The sequence below is a fragment of the Crinia signifera genome, chromosome 9 (genome assembly GCF_055691185.1).
Source record: "Crinia signifera chromosome 9, ASM5569118v1, whole genome shotgun sequence".
NCBI classification, from domain to species: Eukaryota; Metazoa; Chordata; class Amphibia; order Anura; family Myobatrachidae; genus Crinia; species Crinia signifera.
The window spans coordinates 34314732-34336532 of record NC_139225.1 but is presented as its reverse complement, the minus strand read 5'-3'; the positions used below and the strand labels follow the sequence as shown (position 1 = coordinate 34336532).

At 44.7% G+C, this 21801-nt stretch overlaps 1 protein-coding gene across 2 annotated transcripts in view; it reads right to left on the bottom strand.

Moving 5' to 3' along the window:
- The window catches only part of LOC146035379 (uncharacterized), a 99137-nt gene extending 96753 nt beyond the window's left edge, over positions 1-2384 (bottom strand). The window contains exon 1 of one of the 2 annotated variants that reach the window (XM_083158783.1): positions 2307-2384. The gene's annotated coding sequence lies outside the window, so the exon portion shown is untranslated. The remainder of the gene's footprint in view (positions 1-2306) is intronic. The other variant, XM_083158784.1, reaches the window with a different exon arrangement.
- Positions 2385-21801: the final 19417 nt, after the last annotated feature.

Genomic DNA, 21801 nt, shown 5'->3' with positions numbered 1-21801 from the left:
GTTTATCACTCTCCATTTTATAACTTTTGAAGCTTACTGCATCTGGCCCAGTGTGGGTTACTGTTTTGTATGTTTTTTAAGTTGTCTATGAATATAAAACAGGGAGTGAGCTTGCTGCCGAAAGCAGTGACAGCACCACACAGTGACACACACAAAAAAAAACATTGGAAAATTGAGAAATCTAGCGATGTTGAGGAAACATTCGATCCTTAACATTGCAGGGTTAAACATCGAACATTGAAAGCATAAATCCGATGTTACCGATGAAACATCATATGATTACCCATCCCTATTCAGCAGTCAATTTGCATATAGCAGGTTACCTCATGGGGGTTCCCAAAGCTGTCCGACCTGATAGTGTTAATTCTGTCAGGTCCAACAGCTTTGGGATCACCCCATTATTATTCTTTATGTACTTGAATCAGTAGCCACCAAAATTGCCAAAAAAAATAAAATAAATTATATATAATTTTTTTTATTTGGATTATATATTATAACACATATTATGTGTAAATTTTAATATTTATTCATTAGCAGTTTCTTATATAGCGCACACATATTCCGCAGCGCTTTACAGAGAATATTTGAACATACACATCAGTCCCTGCCCCAGTGGAGCTTACAATCTAGATTCCCTACCACATGTACACGCACACACAGACATTATAGAGTTAAATTGTTAGAAGCCAAATAACCTACCAGTATATTTTTGGATTGTGGGAGGAAACTGGAGTACCCGGAGGAAACCCACACAAGTACGGGGAGAATATACAAACTCCGCACAGTTAGAGCCATGGTGGGAATCGAACCCATGACCTCAGTGCTGTGAGGCAGTAATTACACCATCCGTACTGCCCCGTATATATAACACATGGTGGGAATGGAACCCATGACCTCAGTGATGTGAGACAGTAATGCTAACAATTACACCATCCGTACTGCCTCGTATATATAACACATGGTGGGAATGGAACCCATGACCTCAGCGCTGTGAGGCAGTAATTACACCATCCGTACTGCCCAACTTAATAAATTCATTGGTTCTGTTTAACCTCATTGTGCTCTCTTAACCCATTGAGTGCCAACGCTCCTGTGAGAGATCCTCAAACTAGCCCTTAAAAATGCCGCTCACAGCGACGGTTCTTTTATTGGGTACAATATTTAACTTTGATGAATTGACTTGGCTGTATTTGTATTTATTTATAGAAAAAGAACAGTCGCTGTGAGCGGCGTTGGCATTTTTAGTGGATATTTTGAAGATCGCTCACAGCAACGTCGGCACTCAAAGTGTTAATCAAAGGTTCCGTTATATTGTTAGAGTGTTCCAGAAACTCTTTGGAAGCAGCAATCTAATACAGTTATATAGGTATTTACCTATTTATAAATGATAAATTGACCTATATTTCATTCAATTACTCGGTTGCACCTGAAGCATAATAAGAAGGAGACTGGGCTCGGGAGATGTGATTTAAAAATTTGATTCACAATATTTTTACCGAGTTATCACTTACAGATGGGGCCGGGCTCTTCTTTGCTGGCGAATCGCCAGAACGTCACCGCTGGCGATCCGCCAGCAGCCCGGCTCGCCATCTGACTAAGATGCGCGTGTGTCTCACGCGCGTCTCAGTTTCTATCGGCGGGGCGACGGAAACCCTGTCCGTCTCCGCTTCAGGGAGACGGACAGGGTTGGGGGGGGGGGGGGGGGGTGCGGGGAGGCAGTGGGGACCCTGGGTGACTGCCAACAAGCTGGTGGTGACCCGGGGGAAGCGCCGTCGGAAGGGGACGCGCGCGCATCTTGTGCGCGCGTTCCCTTTCGCTGTACAGATGGCGGGTGATGGCGGCTGGCGTCGCCATCGCCATCCCCTGCAATGATGAGACCTGCCCCCTCTGTATATCACAGGTTTAGCTTTTGCTGGTTTTAGATGATACACCTTATAAACATTAAGGGGGAAATTAAAAGGAGAGATTTGGTAAGAAATCTCCAGGTTTTTTTAAAGCGGCAATCATTTACACTGCAAAACCAGTTTGAATTTGAAGTGTAAATGATTGCCGCTTTAAAAAACTGGAGATTTCTTACCAAATCTCTCACTTTCTGAATCTCTCATCCTATTAAATTTCACCCAAAGTTTTTGGGAAAAAATTATTAAATACCAGGGGTATCTGGTCACACAAAAAATTCAAATGTAAGAATCGTGGAACATTTTTACGTTCATGCAAAAGTGTCCTTATAGGAATTTATGTACAAAATTCAGTCATCATTATATAGAAACTTACTTTAGTAATAATATAAATAGTTTGTTGTTTACCTGCCTGCTGCCTGCTGCACTTATGGTTTCCTCTCCTTTGTCTATACCAGTGTTCCTCTGTCTCAGAACTGCTGTAGGCTGGCCGTAGCATCTGCTACTGTATTTGTACTAGGGATGGGCAGTGGGCTATTCCCTCCGATGCCCAGGGTGGGTCCACTTGATATCATGTGATAGTTGCACAAGTTGCTATGTGCAACCTCTTACAACCTTCTCATACAGTAAGTTAACTAGTTCAACACAGGTGATGGCCATCATACATTAAAGGCCCCAATACACAAGAAGGTACGCGTCCTACGACCTTTTCATACCCCCACTATCCACGTCGGCGTGGAGTTGAGAATAGAATAGTGTGGCGAGCGCAGCGAGCCACCGAGCCCGAAGGGTGGCGAGCGCAACGAGCCCCGCGAGGGGACGCGGATACCTGTGAAGCCCGCGAGGGGACGCGTATAGCTGTGAAGGTATCCGCGTCCCCTCGCGGGGCTCGCTGCGCTCGCCACGCTTCGGGCTCGGTGGCTCGCTGCGCTCGCCACACTATTCTATTCTCAACTCCACGCCGACGTGGATAGTGGGGGTATGAAAAGGTCGTAGGACGCGTACCGCCGCCCCTCGCGGGCTCGCTGCGCTCGCCACGCTTCGGGTTGACGTTGATAGTGGGGGTGGTGCACTATTAAAAAATGGCATTTGGGGGCATTTCACAAGTTTAATACACATTTCAATGCATTCTGATGCATTTCAATGCAAAATCGGGTGCCATCGCATTGCATCGGATGCCATCGTATGGCATCCGATGCGATCGCATACGATTTTTGAGCTAAAATGCAAAAAAATCGTTAAAACATCGTATCGCATCGTATGCCATCGTATGCCACTACATATGGCATACGATGTCATGCGATGGCATACGATTTTTGAGCAAAAATGGTCAAAAATCGGTAAAACATCGCATCGCATCGTATGCCATCGTATGCGATGCGATTTTTAGCATACGATCTGCATACGATGCAGGTCGTGGGAGCCGTGATACTCCACAAGTACCCAGCAGTGTATCTAGTATCTTGTTGTGTGTTGTCACTGTATTTTTTTTAAAGTGTGTATCTGCGTATACTGTAAGTGTTGGAGCTGGTGTGAAGTCTACATTGCAAACAGCAGAGGGCACCCTAACTCCATGCAGTCACCTGTGCAGCCCCAAATGCCGATACAACAGACATTGGGCCTAATTCAGACCACAAATTATCAGAACACTTTATCCATTTGACAATGTATATCCCAAAATGTCATATTACTGGGTAAGACCAAAAAACATGGTAAATATGTCCTATATTGCCGCATTGGGGGTCATTCTGGTTGGCTCGGTACGCTGCGGAGCTCGCAACCTGTGACGCCTGTCATGTAACCAAGACATATCCCCTCGCATGCGACCATCGAATGATTTATCCTAGCTTCACAAATAAAAGTCAGTGGGAACTGACTTTTATTTGCGGGCGATGGGACGAAGACGGGGAAGGCGACCGACGTTTTGTGACGTCAGCCGCCTGACCCCGGCAGACCTCGTCTCGCCCGCATACCCATGGGAACACCCACAATTTTTATGGGGATGCCCATGAAGCGCTGGCCGTCCCCGCTGCCCCCGGCCCGCCCCGATGTATGCGAATCGCGCGGCGACTATGCAAGTCCCTGAAGCCATTCGCAAAGGAGGCCCCCAAACATTGGAAAGGGGGCAAATTTGTCCCCTTCTGAGCCAACCAGAATATCCCCCATCATCTCCAGCATGACCTGGAACATGAGGGCAAGAAGGTATGAATACGGTCAGGTGTCAAATATAGTCTAAAAATTAGTTATCTATGTATGTCAGTAAGGATAAGACTAAAAAATGTTGCTCCATTAGGTATCAGATAATGGGGGAGATTCTCTAAGCAAGAAATGCGGTTAAAACCCCGTTATCAGGGTTTTTACCGCATTTTGGGATGCTGTAAGCATCCCCCTCCGGGTTAACGCGGCGGGGGGCATCGCCAGAAAAATCTGGCGATGCCCCATAGAAGCCAATGGGCTTCTACCGCATCCCACCACCGCCCCGCGCCGACCCCCCGCCGCCCGCACGGACCCCCGCCGCCCCGCATCGCCCCTCACCTGTGTACGGGCGGGCAGCCAGCACAGCTCTGTGCTGCCCTGACCTGTGACCTCCTCCCTGCACTGATCCTCTTCCGGGTGCAGGGAGGAGGAGAGCCTGCCAGCAGCAGCGCCGGGTGTGTGAGGGAGGTGGGAGCCGCCGGGACCTGCTGGGTCCCGGCGACTCTCACCGCAAAGGACAGCTCTTAACGCAGGAGCTGTCCTTTGCTATAATTATCGCATATGTTAGAACATATGTGATAATTATAAATGCGATGGGTGGTGAAGGGGGCGGAGATTCTTAGAGAATCTCCCCCAATGTTATTTGACTCCCATTTCTTTTGGGTGTTGGATTTGGGAACATCCACGAATTCAAGTAGAGTCTTATACCAAAATGATACAACTGAGATGTTCATGTAATTACTTTTGGATGTGGTATCTGTGGGAACACACTAATTGGGGATAGATTTTCATGTGCTCAATTTGTAAAGAATGGAGGAATTCAGGATGTGGTAGAAGGAATTTTTGTTGTAATCGGGAAAATAGTAGGAGCGAACGCCCTTCAAGCAAATCTCCAAAAACTCGACCCAGCTGTCGCCCAACGTGATAAATTTAGGGATTCATTTTGTGAAAGTTGAGGTATACTATATTTAGGGGAGGGTAGCTTAGAAATAAACACACGGGAAAATTTACAAAGAATACGATGAGGTTCCATTCATATTAGTATTCTGGCTACCTGTCTACGACTGGCATTGGCTGCATATTTGGAATACGTATGTGTTTTTTTTTTTTTTTTACAAAGCTTTCGTATTTTTACAATTCGTATTTTCCGTGTCGTAGCAATTCGTATTTTTCCATGCGTACTCGTATTTCTGTTATAGTACGTATTTTAGCCTGTTTTTTTATCACAAGTGTTTTGTTCCAACTTTTACGTATGTATTTCCAATTAACATATGTCATTTTTTTTCTAAAACCTAAACCCACTTAATGAGTGGCTGCTAGTTACAACTTGGCAGGGCCGGATTATAATGGAGGCACAAGGGGTCAGTGCCCCTGGGCCCCCCTCTAGCTAGTCAGTGTGCCTTGGCTCCCGATGCTCAGCACCATTAATCATTGTCACATTGTCAGATAGGTGAAGCTGCAGCACTGCCCCACTCCCATGCACAAAACCTTTAGCTAAAAAAAATAAAATAAAAAAAATACATGCCAACCACAGGGGGCACCTAGTTAGAGGGGGTCCCCGGGGTACTGACCCCCTGTACCCCCCCCCCCCTTAATCCATCCCTGTGTGGGTTTATCTAGGCGTGGAGAGGAGAGTGTGGGGTTTGTTTGGGGTTTTGCTGGTTTTAGTAAAGATTTTCTAAGTGGATTTTTTGTTGTGCAAGTTGTCCTGTGAATCTTGTTTGTATAGTAGCTTTATGAGTGTGTCTTATTTTGAATTATTTTGCCTTTTATAAGGCACACACTTGTGCATGTGGAGTAGCTGAGGGCTAATATGTCAAAATAGGGGTGGTCTACATATTTTATGACTGTTTGCCACAAGCACTGGTTTGGCCTATTACATTGACCATATATTATGTGAATTGGTCCTGAACCACTAACCTAGGGCACATTTGCAAGTACCACGTGACACCCAGGGTGGGAAATTCGACCCTAGCTTATGCTTCTTTATTATTAATTCACTAACACTTTAGTTTCTCACTAGTGTCCTGACCTGAGGTAACTGGCTTTCACCGGCTTTTTGGGATCCTGCTCCCCGGATTAAAATTTAAGGTGCCCACACACGGTGCGATGGTCAGATCATTTAGTTCAAAATTGTTTAAACTTTCTCAATGTCATAGACACATGTGCTCCACCAGTGACTGATTAACATATAGGATGATTATAGGGTGCCAGGATGGGGGGGGGGGGACCTATAGGTGAAAGCAGAAAAATAAAATGAAGACCTCATTTATTCCATGCTTGTTTGCTATAACCCAAAGTACTGTGGGGGTACGCTTCACAGTAGTACTCCTTATAAATGTATGCCTTATTAATTTTACGCTACACAGTAGTACTCCTTATAGATGTATGCCGCACAGTAGTATTGTCTATACACAATGCTCACAGTAGTAGTGCCCCATACACTTAATTCCCACAGTAGTAGTGCCACTTCTACACATAATGCCGACAATAGGACTGCCCCTTATCTACATAATACCCGATGGAGTGCCCCTTATACACATATCTCCACATGTCCCTCCAGCAGCCCCATTCCCTATGTCACTCTAGCAGCTTTCCCACCTCTCTGTGTCCATACAGCCCCCTCTCACCTTGTCTTCAGCATGCATAGAGTCTGCACCTCTTTTCATTTCAACAGCGGTGACGGTATGACATCACATACACCGGTTCAGAAAAGGAAGCCGCTATCAAAGGAATTCAATTGGAATTACTGAGCAGGGCTGTGATAGAGGTGGAACTAGCTTTCCCTACCACTTTGTGCCAGCTCATTCCCCTCCACTTTAACTGCTGTATGTAAGTTATATGTAAGATGAAATCTATGCCATGCCAGTCCTTTATCTTAAATGCCATATTGATTCTTCTGAGCTTGAGGATGTGTTGGTCAATACCCATCTAACCTTGATGATGACTGCTGGATGCCCTGGTATCCTCCGTCTCTTTTCCATAGTTCTGTAATTATCAGTTGCATTTTCTTTAGTATCATCTATCTAGTCCTAGAATGATTCCTTTGCATACCGTATACCTGGGTGCCGGACGGGGTCCTGACAGTCGGGATCCCGACAGGCATTTACCCCACGTCGGGGTCCCGACTGTCAAAACTCCGACAGCCAGGTTCCCGACGGCCGTCAGCTATTTTCCCTCGTGGGGGTCCACGACCCCCATAGAGGGAGAATAGAATAGGTGGCTCCCGTAGAGAGCCACCATGCCCGCTGTGCGGCGAGCGAAGCGAGCCCGCAAGGGGCTTAGTTGCGCTCACCATGCTGTCTGGGTCCAGCCAGTCTGGATCCTGACGTCGGGCTAATGACTGTTGGGATCCCGACTGTAAGACCCCTGTACCACACCCCTTATACCTAGCATGATGATTTCTGTAACTCCAGACTGTGAGCAATTGAGACCTCCACTTTTAGGAGGATATATAACTGACCCGATTTGGCCCAATGGGATGGCCCAATTTGAGAAGATCTGGTCATTTGCTGCTTTCAACCACTTTTTCCAACATGCACAACAATTATGTGATTATTCAAACGCACATCTGTTTTTTAGGGCCAAACAAACTGCTATTAGAGCTCAATTTCCCAATATCACCAATTACATCATGACAAATGTGGCTAGATATAGTCAAACTAGTTAAAAGCAATGTACTTTCACTTTGAGCTGTGACAGTTTCACTTTCACTTTGAGCTGTGACCGTTTTTAGACCACAAACTCTCCATTTTACCCCTATTCCCTATCTGCTCCTACCTCCAATCTCTGTCTTCACAGCTCCCTCTATCCATATCCAGCAAGTTTGAAACTGATGCGTATCCCTGCAAAAATTGCTTTTACTTTCTGTTATGACATCTTTTAGTACACAAAGGAGTAATTTGGTCCTGTCGAGTGGCCTCTGTTGGTCACTGGAGGTACCTTACCTCATAGAGGTGAGGAGAAGTTAGCCATGTGTGCGCCTGGTTTCCATAGTGATGAGATGCGATGCACAACCCGGAAACAGCTGAGTGATGATGCCGTTTGACACGTGGGGATGCGTTACCTGATGCTGCACCTGTCTCACGCTACTTTGGGGCCACATTCTGGTATTTAAGGTGAGCACTTGTATAGGTTAAATTGTCTGTATTTTGTATGCCGCCTGAAGAAGGGTAATAAAACCCGAAAGCTCGCACTACGATGGCGTGTGTTTCATTATTTGGAGAGAAATCCGTGGGTGCCACCTATTGGACTGGTGTATATGAATTTACTCTGGTTTGGCACAGCGGTATGGCTGTAACCCAGTTGGGAGAAGGAGGGTGCCGGCCTATTGGACTTTATATATTTATATATATATAAAGTGTCTACACCATTTATTTTGAGGCTGGAAAATTAAAGCCCTGATACCAGTTTACATCATTGTTTCAAACCCAAAAGTAAAACCAGTGATCTTTTGTTGGAGGTTAGGAAATAAGGGACCTTGCCATAATTGGCCACCCTGATCTATATAAGTATGATTTACCTATCCGGAGTGATATTCTCCTATTAAAGTCAATAAGTGATTGGGATCAACACAAACATTTTACACACAAACGGTTCTAATAAACTAATAAAAAATTCTCTAATTAAGGAATAATGATTACAGTATTAATTTTCGTTACATTTGGAACATCCAGCGTGAATAAATCATTCAAACTTCCTCACAAGTTAAAAACATCTCTAATTGCTTAAAGATTAATATCAAACCCCTGATGAAGTCTCATAAAGAGACAAAACGCGTCGGGTACTTGGTATGATCCCTATTCCAAGAAAAATCTTCTATTCCAAGTGTATTAGCTTTTTATATATTTTTTAATAAATGTTTTATATTTAAAAGAAGTCTTGGTTGATAATAATTTTACATAGAGTGGAAAGACTGAATACATTGTATTGTTGAATTGTACATGGGCGCTTAATAACACTATTGGGTTGTGTATTGGATTGTGTGGATCCCTCTAGTAGGGGATCTAGTGTTAATAGCGACCGCCCCATATCTAGCGCAAATACCTAGTGATATTGTATTGAGATATATATATATATATATATCTCATATATTTAGCCAGATCTGTCACTCATCCCAGTGTGTATAACGCTGGGCAGGATTACAAGAGTGATTGACAGCATTATACACACATAGTTTCTGCCTTAGGCCCCCGCCCAGCGTTAGACACAATTCCGCCCCCCCCCCCCCGGGGATAGGCCAGCGTTATACACATCCCCACCCCCTTAGCAAACACCTCCCCCCGCCCACCCCCCCAATCCCCACTCCAGCATGTGCAGGTGTGCCTGCACACCACCCACGCAAGCAGTGAGTCTGCACGCATACCACCCTCCCCTGGATCAGCGGGTCTGCCCGCAACGCCCCCTTGAGCGGGTCAACCCACCCCCCCCCACCCCCGCAAACAGGGAGTCTGCCTGCACCAAACACACACACACACCCCCCCCCCCCGAAACAGCGGGTCTGGCCGCGACCCCCACCCCATCAGCGGGTTTGCACACCCCCCCATCAGCGGGAGTCTGCATGCCCCCCCCCCGTGAGCTGGTCTACAAGCACACCACCCCCAAGCGGGCCTACCCGCGCCCACCTGCCGCAGTAGTGGGTATGCCCGCCCAGAGGGGTCTGCGCGCATACCATCCCCCCCCCCCCCATGATCAGCAGGTCTGCCCACAAACAACCCCCCCCCAGCGGTTCTGCCCGCACCCCCCCCCCTTATCGCTGGAGCAGCAGATATGCCCGCACCCCCTCGCTTAAGCAGTGGGTATCCCCCCCCCTGAAGCAGCAGAGGGTCTGCCGACGCCGCTGATCCAACGGGGGGGGGTGCGGGGGAGGGCAGGCATACCTGCTGCTCCGGGTGGGGGATGTGGGCAGACCCACTGCTCCGGGGGGGAGGGTCATAGGTGCCGATTCTGTGGGTGTTCAAGGGCCCGAGCACCCACGAAAATTGATGAGCACCCACGGGCCCGAGTCCATTATGTATGTGTAGCTCTGTTGCCGTGATTTGAATATTGGAGACACCTGTGCTCCATAATATAAATTGGTATTATTTTGTGGCCACACCCCTTCCCCATGAAGCCATTCCTCTATATTTTTGGCATGAGCACCCACCAACAAAAACATAAATCGGAACCTATGGGCGGCCAGACCCAATGTTCCAGGGGTGGGGTGGGGTGGGGGGGGGGGGGGGAGTGCGGGCTTAGCCCCTTACGACGAGGCTAAATTCAAAATCGGCTAATGTGGAAAAGTTGACCTGAATAAGAAACGTGAATAAGCTTTTTGATCTGAGTCAACATCTTCTGTTCTGGCAAGAGGCCGAAAGTTTCACTTTTTAGGTGAAAAGGACGAGATGTTTTGTTCTATGGAAGCTACATAATTAGCAACATCAGCGGATCTCTCACATTATAATACAATGTATTATATTCCAAGGCCTTCTCCTTAGCGGGAACAATAGCACATTGGTCTCGAGTTTCAGTTTAGACAGATTTTGTATTGTGAGAACAGCTTTTGTATTGTGAACTTTTGTATTGTGAGAAATATGGTTAGAATTGTATGAAAGATGGCCTGTATTGCAACTTGAGTTATAGGTTATAGAAATGTGTTAAGGTGGCCATACATCAGAAAGATATTGTACCCAATCATACAATCTCAATTGATTGTAAGTTGGATTGTATGCAGATTATGCGCACATCTTGTGTACACAAATCATACAATCAATCATCAGATGGATTGTATGACTGATTGTATGATGGATTGTATGCAGATTGTGTGCACATCTTGCATACACAATCATACAGCAGATGGATTGTATGACTGATTGTAAGATGGATTGTGTGTAGAATGTGTGTCCAAAAACCACCAAGGACTGCCGGGGATTTCAAGGGAAATTGTACACAATCATGAGCGCAATCGATCTTAAGATCGATCTTTCTGATGTATGGCCAGCTTGAAATAGAGAGCATATTGTCTATGGGCAGTATTCAATGAGAAAAGTTCTCCGTGTTTTGTGGAGAATTTGTGCTTTTTTCGCCTTGGACGGAGCATTTTGCTCTCCAAAAGCGAGCAACCCTATTCAATGTGAAATGTTCTCCGTCTTTCTAAGTGATTTTCGCCGTCTCTCTCCGTGTAGAAATTCTCCATCTTTTGATGGAGAGCTGGAATGTGAACTTTTAAACGGAAAGGTTTTTTTTTTTAATTTTGGTGTAAAAAAATCAGTTTTTTTTTCCTGTGAAGGGGCATGTTATTTTTATTCATGTGCTTATAGCACATGAATATATATTTAATTTTAAAAAAAATATTTTTTTTTCATTATTTATTTATTTTTTTTTTTTACACAGTGCAGCAAGCAGGGGGCCCGAGCGCTCGAGCCGCTCATTAGATATTCATATATTCACTGCACCCGATAGTTAATATGCACGTTCGGATGCAGTGAATACTGGGTCCCCCGCTGGCTATAGGGGGGGGCAGCCTGTGCTGCCTGGGTCCAGGGGAGCCCACCACCCCTATACATTCCTCTGGAGCAGCCAGGGAGACTTTAATCTCTCTCTGGCTGCTTCCGTGCTTCCGTCCCCCGGCTCCCTGAAAGCTCCCTGCTGCGGACGCTCGTCCGCTGCAGGGGTTAGGACTCGCCGCAAGTGGCGGCGAGTCTTAACCCCTTCCCGACATTTGACGTACATTTACGTCATGGCCGGGATGTACTTCCCGACACATGGCATAAATGTACGTCATGACTTTAAACTGTCACTGCGTCTCGAGACGCAGTGACAGAGGGACGATGTCTGCTGTCCCTGACAGCAGACATGTCCCTGCATGCCCAGGGGGGGCTGCGATGTCGCCCCCCCGTCGGCGATCGCTGTGATTGGCTGTTCAGTGTGAACAGCCAATTACAGCGTTTTCCTGTGTTACCAGCGAATCAGACGCTCGGTAACACAGGTGTCAATCACCGCCGGGCGTCAGGGGGCATGAGGGGGTCATCGGTGACGATGACACCTCACCCCACCCTCACCCCACCTGCCCCCAAGGCTGTGATTGGTCCGTGGGACCCACGGACCAATCACAGCCAAGGCGCGACATTTAAACTAACGGTGACTGCGCTGCAGACGCCATTCCGGTCTGGAGTAGCGTGCAGAGCGGTCACCGTGCCTATCTGCCGTGATACTGACCTGATCCTTGCTAATACTTACCTGATCCTTGCAAATACCTTACCTGATCACTTGATCACTGCTTGTAGCGTGCTGGACGCTTCCTGGATCTGACTTCCTGAGACTTCCTGCTGCTGCTGCAGTGTGATAGAGAGATAGAGAGAGAGAGATAGAGAGAGATAGAGAGATAGTGACAGAGAGAGCTATATTTTGTGTCTGCTACCCCCCCTTTTTGGGGGTGCAGGGGTTTTTTATATATAAATAACTGTCGCTGCTGCTGCAGTGTCATAGTGATAGATAGTGATAGATAGTGAGAGATAGTGATAGATAGTGAGAGATAGAGAGATTTGTGTCTGCTACCCCCCCTTTTTGGGGGTGCAGGTTTTTTTTTTATATATATAACTGTCAGTGCTGCTGCTGCAGTGTCATAGTGATAGATAGTGATAGATAGTGAGAGATAGAGAGATAGAGAGAGATAGTGACAGAGAGTGATAGAGAGTGTATATTTTGTGTCTGCTACCCCCCCTTTTTGGGGGTGCAGGTTTTTTTTTATACATATAACTGTCAGTGCTGCTGCTGCAGTGTGATAGATAGTGATAGATAGTGATAGATAGTGAGAGATAGAGAGAGATAGTGACAGAGAGTGATAGAGAGTGTATATTTTGTGTCTGCTACCCCCGCCTTTTGTGCTGATCACCATATCTGAGGTGATCAGCAACTTTTTGGGGGCGCAGAGGTTTTTTTTTTTTTTTATATACCTGTCAGTTGCTGCCAGTTGCACCAAAGGTTGTGCACCTGCTGCCCCTCACTGGTAATCAGTGTCGCATCACTGATCACCTTTTTTTTTTTTTTTGTGGGTGCTGTGTGGTCTTTTTTTAATTTTTTTTTTACACACACTGTGATTTTGTGGGTGTCCTGTGGCCACTGTGCGCTGATCAGTGACGTACATCACTGATCAGCTTTTTCGGCACAGGGTTGATCTATTTTTTTTTTTTTTGATCAAATTCCTGTTGCCTTTGAGCGCTGTTCAGTGACAGACGTTACTGACCAACATCTGTGCTCAATTTTTGGCGCAGGACCTTTTTTTTTTTTAACCCCTTCAATTTTTTTTTTTAACCCCTTCAATTTTTTTTTTTTTTTAACCCCTTCAATTTTTTTTTTTGGTATAAAGTATTTTTTTTTTCTGCACTACATACACATTACACACTACATTCCCCCCAGGTTGAAATAAAGTTTGTACCCCCCCCTACACTATACACGTGTTGAAACATTTCACTACCAGTAACACAAAAATAAAAATGGCATCCCAAATGTCCTCCCAAATGTCCTCCCAAATGTCCTCCCAGTCATCCAGGAGAATGTATTCAGTGGAGGAGGCATATGCCATGCTTGCCTCTGACTCTGACACAGCCAGTGATGCAAGCGGGGAATTTGAAGGATTCGTCTTAAGCTCCTCTTCCTCCTCTGGTGATGAGGGACCCCCTCAAAGACGCCCCCGTAGAGCAGCTGAGACCCCCCCCCCAACAATTGATCTCGTATGGACCCCACCACCAGACAATTTTGAGCCCCAGGTTCCTGAGTTTTTGGCCATGCCAGGAATCCAATTTGATTCCACAGGTCTCAGAGAAATTGACTTTTTCAAATTATTTTTCTCTGATGATTTTATAAATTTAATGGTGGACCAAACTAATTTATATGCCCAGCAGTTTATTGCTCAAAACCCCACGTCATCATTTGCTAGGTGGACCCCTGTAGATGCAGTAGAGATGATGACGTTTTGGGGTCTGGTGTTTCATATGGGCATAGTAAAAAAGCCAGAAATTAGGCAATATTGGAGTACAGATGTTCTGTACAGTACTCCATTTTACCGTATGGCCATGACCCGGACTCGATTTGAGACAATTCTTAAATTTATACATTACACCGATAATGCACAGTGCCCACCCAGAGATGATCCCACCTTTGACCGGCTATTCAAAGTCAGGCCGGTCATTGATCATTTCAGTGCCAAATTTGAAGAGGTGTACATCCCTGAAAAATTTATTTGTATCGACGAGTCCCTTATACATTTTAAAGGAAGGGTTAAATTCCGCCAGTACCTTCCCAGTAAGAGGGCAAGGTATGGCATAAAAATGTATAAACTGTGTGAAAGCACCTCAGGGTACACCCACAGGTTTAGGGTTTATGAAGGGAAGGATTCAAGAATTGAACCGCCAGAATGCCCCCCCTCCCTCGTAGGTGTTAGTGGGAAAATTGTCTGGGATTTAGTGCACCCCTTCCTGGATAAAGGTTATCACCTCTATGTGGATAACTTTTACACTAGCATCCCCCTGTTTAAGGCCCTTGGTTCAAGAGGTACAGCAGCTTGCGGTACTGTGCGCAAGAACCAAAGAGGCCTCCCAAAAACGCACATTGCCCAAGTAATGAGAAGGGGTGAAAGCAGGGGAATATGCAACGAAAATATGTTGTTGGTCAAATATAAGGACAAGAGGGATGTCCTTATACTGACAACAATTCACGGAGACAGTATCACCTCCGTCCCTGTACGAGGTACCAGTACCCACACCTCAAAACCTAATTGTATCCTGGATTACAATAGGTACATGGGCGGAGTGGATCTTTCAGATCAGGTACTGAAGCCGTACAGTGCCCTGCGGAAAACAAAAATCTGGTACAAGAAGGTGGCCGTGTATATCATCCAGATGGCACTGTATAACGCTTACGTGCTATTCCGTTCTACCGGCCAGAGGGGGACATTTATGCACTTTCAAGAGGAAGTCATAAAGGGCCTAATATTTGGGAACCAGCAGGCAGAGGGCCCCAGTACTTCTAGTACTGGCCCCCGTATTGTACCAGGGCAGCATTTTCCTGATGAAATCCCCTCCACTGGAAAAAAGGGCAGGACACAAAAAAGGTGCAAAGTTTGCTATAAAAAGGGAATAAGAAAGCAAACTATTTTCCAGTGTGACACTTGCCCCGACAAACCCGGCCTATGTATAAAGGAGTGTTTTAAAATATACCACACATCTATGGAATATTAGGTTCATAATTTCACCGTGCTTCGGGGGTCTTGCTAATGCCACATAGCACCCACCATTCATTCCACCAGAATCTGAGCCGCAAAATCCAAAAATCACTCCTTCCCTTCTGAGTCCTGCCATGCACCCAACTGGTATTTTTTGGTCACATGTGAGGCATTGCCGTACTTGGGAGATATTGGGGCACAGATTTTGGGGTGCTTTTTCTCCTTCATTCCTTGTGAAAATGAAAAATTTTGAGCCAGAACTGCATTTTTGTGTAAAAAAATGTAATTTTTCATGTTCACTGCCCAGTTTTATCAAAATTGGTGAAACCCCTGGGGGTTTGAAATGTACACTATACCCCTAGATGAATTCCCTGAGGGGTGTAGTTTGCAAAATGGGGTCACTTGTGGGGGGGTTCCACTGTATTGGTGCTTTGGGGGTCTTGCTAATGCGACATAGCACCCACCATCATTCCACCAGAATTTGTGCTGCAAACTCCAAATATCACTCCTTCCCTTCTGAGTCCTGCCACTTTTTGGTCACACATGAGGCATTGCCGTACTCGGGAGAAATTGGGGCACAGATTTTGGGGTGCTTTGTCTCCTTCATTCCTTCTGAAAATGAAAAATTTTGAGCCAGAACTGCATTTTTGTGTAAAAAAATGTAATTTTTCATTTTCACTGCCCACTTGTATCAAAATTGGTGAAACCCCTGGGGGTTTGAAATGTACACTATACCCCTAGATGAATTCCCTGAGGGGTGTACTTCGCAAAATGGGGTGACTTGTGGGGGGGTTCCACTGTATTGGTGCAACATAGCACCCACCATTCATTCCACCAAAATCTGTGCTGCAAAATCCAAAAATCACTCCTTCCCTTCTGAGTCCTGCCATGCACCCAACTGGTATTTTTTGTTCACATGTGAGGCATTGCCGTACTCGGGAGAAATTGGGGCACAGATTTTGGGGTGCTTTTTCTCCTTCATACCTTCTGAAAATGAAAAATTTTGAGCCAGAACTGCATTTTTGTGTAAAAAAATGTAATTTTTCATTTTCACTGCCCACTTGTATCAAAATTGGTGAAACCCCTGGGGGTTTGAAATGTACACTATACCCCTAGATGAATTCCCTGAGGGGTGTAGTTTGCAAAATGGGGTCACTTGTGGGGGGGTTCCACTGTATTGGTGCAACATAGCACCCACCATTCATTCCACCAAAATCTGTGCTGCAAAATCCAAAAATCACTCCTTCCCTTCTGAGTCCTGCCATGCACCCAACTGGTATTTTTTGTTCACATGTGAGGCATTGCCGTACTCGGGAGAAATTGGGGCACAGATTTTGGGGTGCTTTTTCTCCTTCATACCTTCTGAAAATGAAAAATTTTGAGCCAGAACTGCATTTTTGTGTAAAAAAATGTAATTTTTCATGTTCACTGCCCACTTGTATCAAAATTGGTGAAACCCCTGGGGGTTTGAAATGTACACTATACCCCTAGATGAATTCCCTGAGGGGTGTAGTTTGCAAAATGGGGTCACTTGTGGGGGGGTTCCACTGTATTGGTGCTTTGGGGGTCTTGCTAATGCGACATAGCACCCACCAAAATTCCACCAGAATCTGAGCTGCAAAATCCAAAAATCACTCCTTCCCTTCTGAGTCCTGCCATGCACCCAACTGGTATTTTTTGGTCACATGTGAGGCATTGCCGTACTCGGGAGAAATTGGGGCACAGATTTTGGGGTGCTTTTTCTCCTTCATACCTTCTGAAAATGAAAAATTTTGAGCCAGAACTGCATTTTTGTGTAAAAAAATGTAATTTTTCATGTTCACTGCCCACTTGTATCAAAATTGGTGAAACCCCTGGGGGTTTGAAATGTACACTATACCCCTAGATGAATTCCCTGAGGGGTGTAGTTTGCAAAATGGGGTCACTTGTGGGGGGGTTCCACTGTATTGGTGCTTTGGGGGTCTTGCTAATGCGACATAGCACCCACCAAAATTCCACCAGAATCTGAGCTGCAAAATCCAAAAATCACTCCTTCCCTTCTGAGTCCTGCCATGCACCCAACTGGTATTTTTTGGTCACATGTGAGGCATTGCCGTACTCGGGAGAAATTGGGGCACAGATTTTGGGGTGCTTTTTCTCCTTCATACCTTCTGAAAATGAAAAATTTTGAGCCAGAACTGCATTTTTGTGTAAAAAAATGTAATTTTTCATGTTCACTGCCCACTTGTATCAAAATTGGTGAAACCCCTGGGGGTTTGAAATGTACACTATACCCCTAGATGAATTCCCTGAGGGGTGTAGTTTGCAAAATGGGGTCACTTGTGGGGGGGTTCCACTGTATTGGTGCTTTGGGGGTCTTGCTAATGCGACATAGCACCCACCAAAATTCCACCAGAATCTGAGCTGCAAAATCCAAAAATCACTCCTTCCCTTCTGAGTCCTGCCATGCACCCAACTGGTATTTTTTGGTCACATGTGAGGCATTGCCGTACTCGGGAGAAATTGGGGCACAGATTTTGGGGTGCTTTTTCTCCTTCATACCTTCTGAAAATGAAAAATTTTGAGCCAGAACTGCATTTTTGTGTAAAAAAATGTAATTTTTCATTTTCACTGCCCACTTGTATCAAAATTGGTGAAACCCCTGGGGGTTTGAAATGTACACTATACCCCTAGATGAATTCCCTGAGGGGTGTACTTTGCAAAATGGGGTGACTTGTGGGGGGGTTCCACTGTATTGGTGCAACATAGCACCCACCATTCATTCCACCAAAATCTGTGCTGCAAAATCCAAAAATCACTCCTTCCCTTCTGAGTCCTGCCATGCACCCAACTGGTATTTTTTGTTCACATGTGAGGCATTGCCGTACTCGGGAGAAATTGGGGCACAGATTTTGGGGTGCTTTTTCTCCTTCATACCTTCTGAAAATTAAAAATTTTGAGCCAGAACTGCATTTTTGTGTAAAAAAATGTAATTTTTCATGTTCACTGCCCACTTGTATCAAAATTGGTGAAACCCCTGGGGGTTTGAAATGTACACTATACCCCTAGATGAATTCCCTGAGGGGTGTAGTTTGCAAAATGGGGTCACTTGTGGGGGGGTTCCACTGTATTGGTGCTTTGGGGGTCTTGCTAATGTGACATAGCACCCACCAAAATTCCACCAGAATCTGAGCTGCAAAATCCAAAAATCACTCCTTCCCTTCTGAGTCCTGCCATGCACCCAACTGGTATTTTTTGGTCACATGTGAGGCATTGCCATACTCGGGAGAAATTGGGGCACAGATTTTGGGGTGCTTTTTCTCCTTCATACCTTCTGAAAATGAAAAATTTTGAGCCAGAACTGCATTTTTGTGTAAAAAAATGTAATTTTTCATTTTCACTGCCCACTTGTATCAAAATTGGTGAAACCCCTGGGGGTTTGAAATGTACACTATACCCCTAGATGAATTCCCTGAGGGGTGTACTTTGCAAAATGGGGTGACTTGTGGGGGGGTTCCACTGTATTGGTGCAACATAGCACCCACCATTCATTCCACCAAAATCTGTGCTGCAAAATCCAAAAATCACTCCTTCCCTTCTGAGTCCTGCCATGCACCCAACTGGTATTGTTTGTTCACATGTGAGGCATTGCCGTACTCGGGAGAAATTGGGGCACAGATTTTGGGGTGCTTTTTCTCCTTCATACCTTCTGAAAATGAAAAATTTTGAGCCAGAACTGCATTTTTGTGTAAAAAAATGTAATTTTTCATTTTCACTGCCCACTTGTATCAAAATTGGTGAAACCCCTGGGGGTTTGAAATGTACACTATACCCCTAGATGAATTCCCTGAGGGGTGTAGTTTGCAAAATGGGGTCACTTGTGGGGGGGTTCCACTGTATTGGTGCTTGGGGGGTCTTGCTAATGCGACATAGCACCCACCAAAATTCCACCAGAATCTGAGCTGCAAAATCCAAAAATCACTCCTTCCCTTCTGAGTCCTGCCATGCACCCAACTGGTATTTTTTGGTCACATGTGAGGCATTGCGGTACTCGGGAGAAATTGGGGCACAGATTTTGGGTTGCTTTGTCTCCTTCATTCCTTGTGAAAATGAAAAATTTTGAGCCAGAACTGCATTTTTGTGTAAAAAATGTAATTTTTCATTTTCACTGCCCAGTTGTACCACAATTGGTGAAACCCCTGGGGGTTTGAAATGTACACTATACCCCTAGATGAATTCCCTGAGGGGTGTAGTTTGCAAAATGGGGTCACTTGTGGGGGGGTACCTAACTTTTAGCATCTTATGGTGCCTAGAAACCTACATGGTGCCTAAAAAATAATCTCATAAAAAGGAGGCTCCAAAATCAAGTAGGTGCTCCTTCTATTATGAAGCCTGTGGTTTGGTCAACGTGCACACTAGGGCCACATATAGGATATTTTTGAAAACAAAAGAATTGGGGGAATCAATTTTTAGTCACATTTCTCTAGTAAAATGTACTGTGTTCCTTAGAAAAATGTATTAAAATTGCAAATCTGCAAAAAAAATGAAATTTTGAAATTTCACCTACACTTTGTTTTAATTCCTGTGAAACACCTAAAGGGTTAACAAACTTCCAAAATGCTGTTTTGAATACTGTGAGGGGTGCAGTTTTTGAAATGGCATCATTTATGGGGGTGTCTCACATACAAGTCCCTCAAAGTCATATCAGAACTGAACTGGTCCCTAAAAAAATCAGTGTTTGAAATTTTCTTGAAAATTTGAGAATTTGCTATTCATATTGTAAGCCTCCTAGTGTCCAAAAAAATTAAAAGGAAGTTGAAATAATGATGGCAACATAAAGTAGACATATGGTCTATGTTAGTTATTAACTATTTTGAGTGGTATGATTATTTGTCTCACAAGCAGAAAATTTAACATTTTGCAAATCGCTAAATTTTCCATTTAATCACGACATTTTGGTATTTTTCACAAAAAAACACAGACTGTATCGACCCAAATTTACCACTAATTTGAAGTACAATGTGTCACGAAAAAACAATCTCAAAATCACTGGGATAAGTAAAAGCAAAAAAAAGTTATCCCCACTTAAGTGAGACATGTCAGATTTGAAAAAAATGGCTCTGTCAGGAACGCAAAAACTAGCTCTGTCAGGAAGGGGTTAAATACATTGAATAGAGGGAGCAGGAGGCTCCGGAACGCGGAGAATCTCCGCAAAAACAGGGAGAGTGCATGGAGAGCGAAATAAAACGCTCTCCATGCACGGAGAACTTTAACATTGAATACTGCCCTCTGTATATTCAGCACTTTTCAGTATGGAACACTGTGAAATATATTTAACTTAAGTAAGAAACTTTGTTACAATTTTTTTCAAATAAATATTTAAAATGTTTTTTTTTTTTTTTTTGTAACAAGGTTCAAATACATATGAATAAAACAAGTTTCTATTTTTTGAATAGAAGACCTTTTGAAATGAATAAAATGGAAGACCATGGGCCAAATGTGTGAGAATCCGAGAATCATTTAGACTACAAAACCAGCATGATTTTACAATGTAAATGATTGCAGCTTTCTGATTCTCACACCCTATTACATTTTGCCCCAGGGGTGTGTCTGCCCATTGGCCAGGATGTCCCTTGGTGAAGACTGCTTGGTTCTAACTTAGTGCTGCCTGTGACTAATTAATGGCGTGATTACACTTGCTGTATTTATTAAGACTTTCCAGGGGTGCTAGCTGAAGGATGCTACCTGGAGTTAAAACCCACAACCATTGGGGAGATTTACATAATTTGTTGAAATCTCAGTCCACCACACAGTGCTCTCACCCACATCACCCAGCAACAATTTGGTTCGGTATGACTTGACAATCGTCAGAATCCTGCCCACCGATATTGAGATGGGGGGAAGAGTGAAAAAAAAGTTCCCTTCGGGCTTGGTGGTTTGATTCACTTGCCTTGCCATAGGTTCTATTCTCCCGCCACAAGTAAAAATAGCCTGTGTTGGTCAGAATCATGACTGTTGGGCACTTGAACAATTGTCATTTAGACATCTGTTTACTGACCCTTGGGATCCCCTATCGTCAAATCCACCCCAAAAATTGCAGTTACAGATTTCAGCAACAAAGCGAGACACTTTCCAATACCTTTTCCGGGTGCCTTCAACCCTCCACTTTGTAACGGGACTGAAATAATATATGCAGCAGTCGTAAATAACACATGAATACGCTAGTTTTAATGTGCTTTTTTTCCCCCTAGCAATATTAATTAGTGCATTAAATAGGGCTGAACCATTGCAAAAGTAGCATGTTCCTATGTTAAATATTTACAGAGTACCCAGGAGTGCTGCTGACATATACAGTATATGTCTGTGTGTGTGTGTGCAGGGCCGGCAACAGAAATCTTGGGGCCCTGTACAATGATATTTCTGGGGCCCCCCACCTAATCCCAAATCCACACAACGCTCTTCTGCATGAGCCTCATTTAACCTTTTGCTGCTCCAGATCCTGCTTTCAGGTGCGGACTTCTCTCGTTC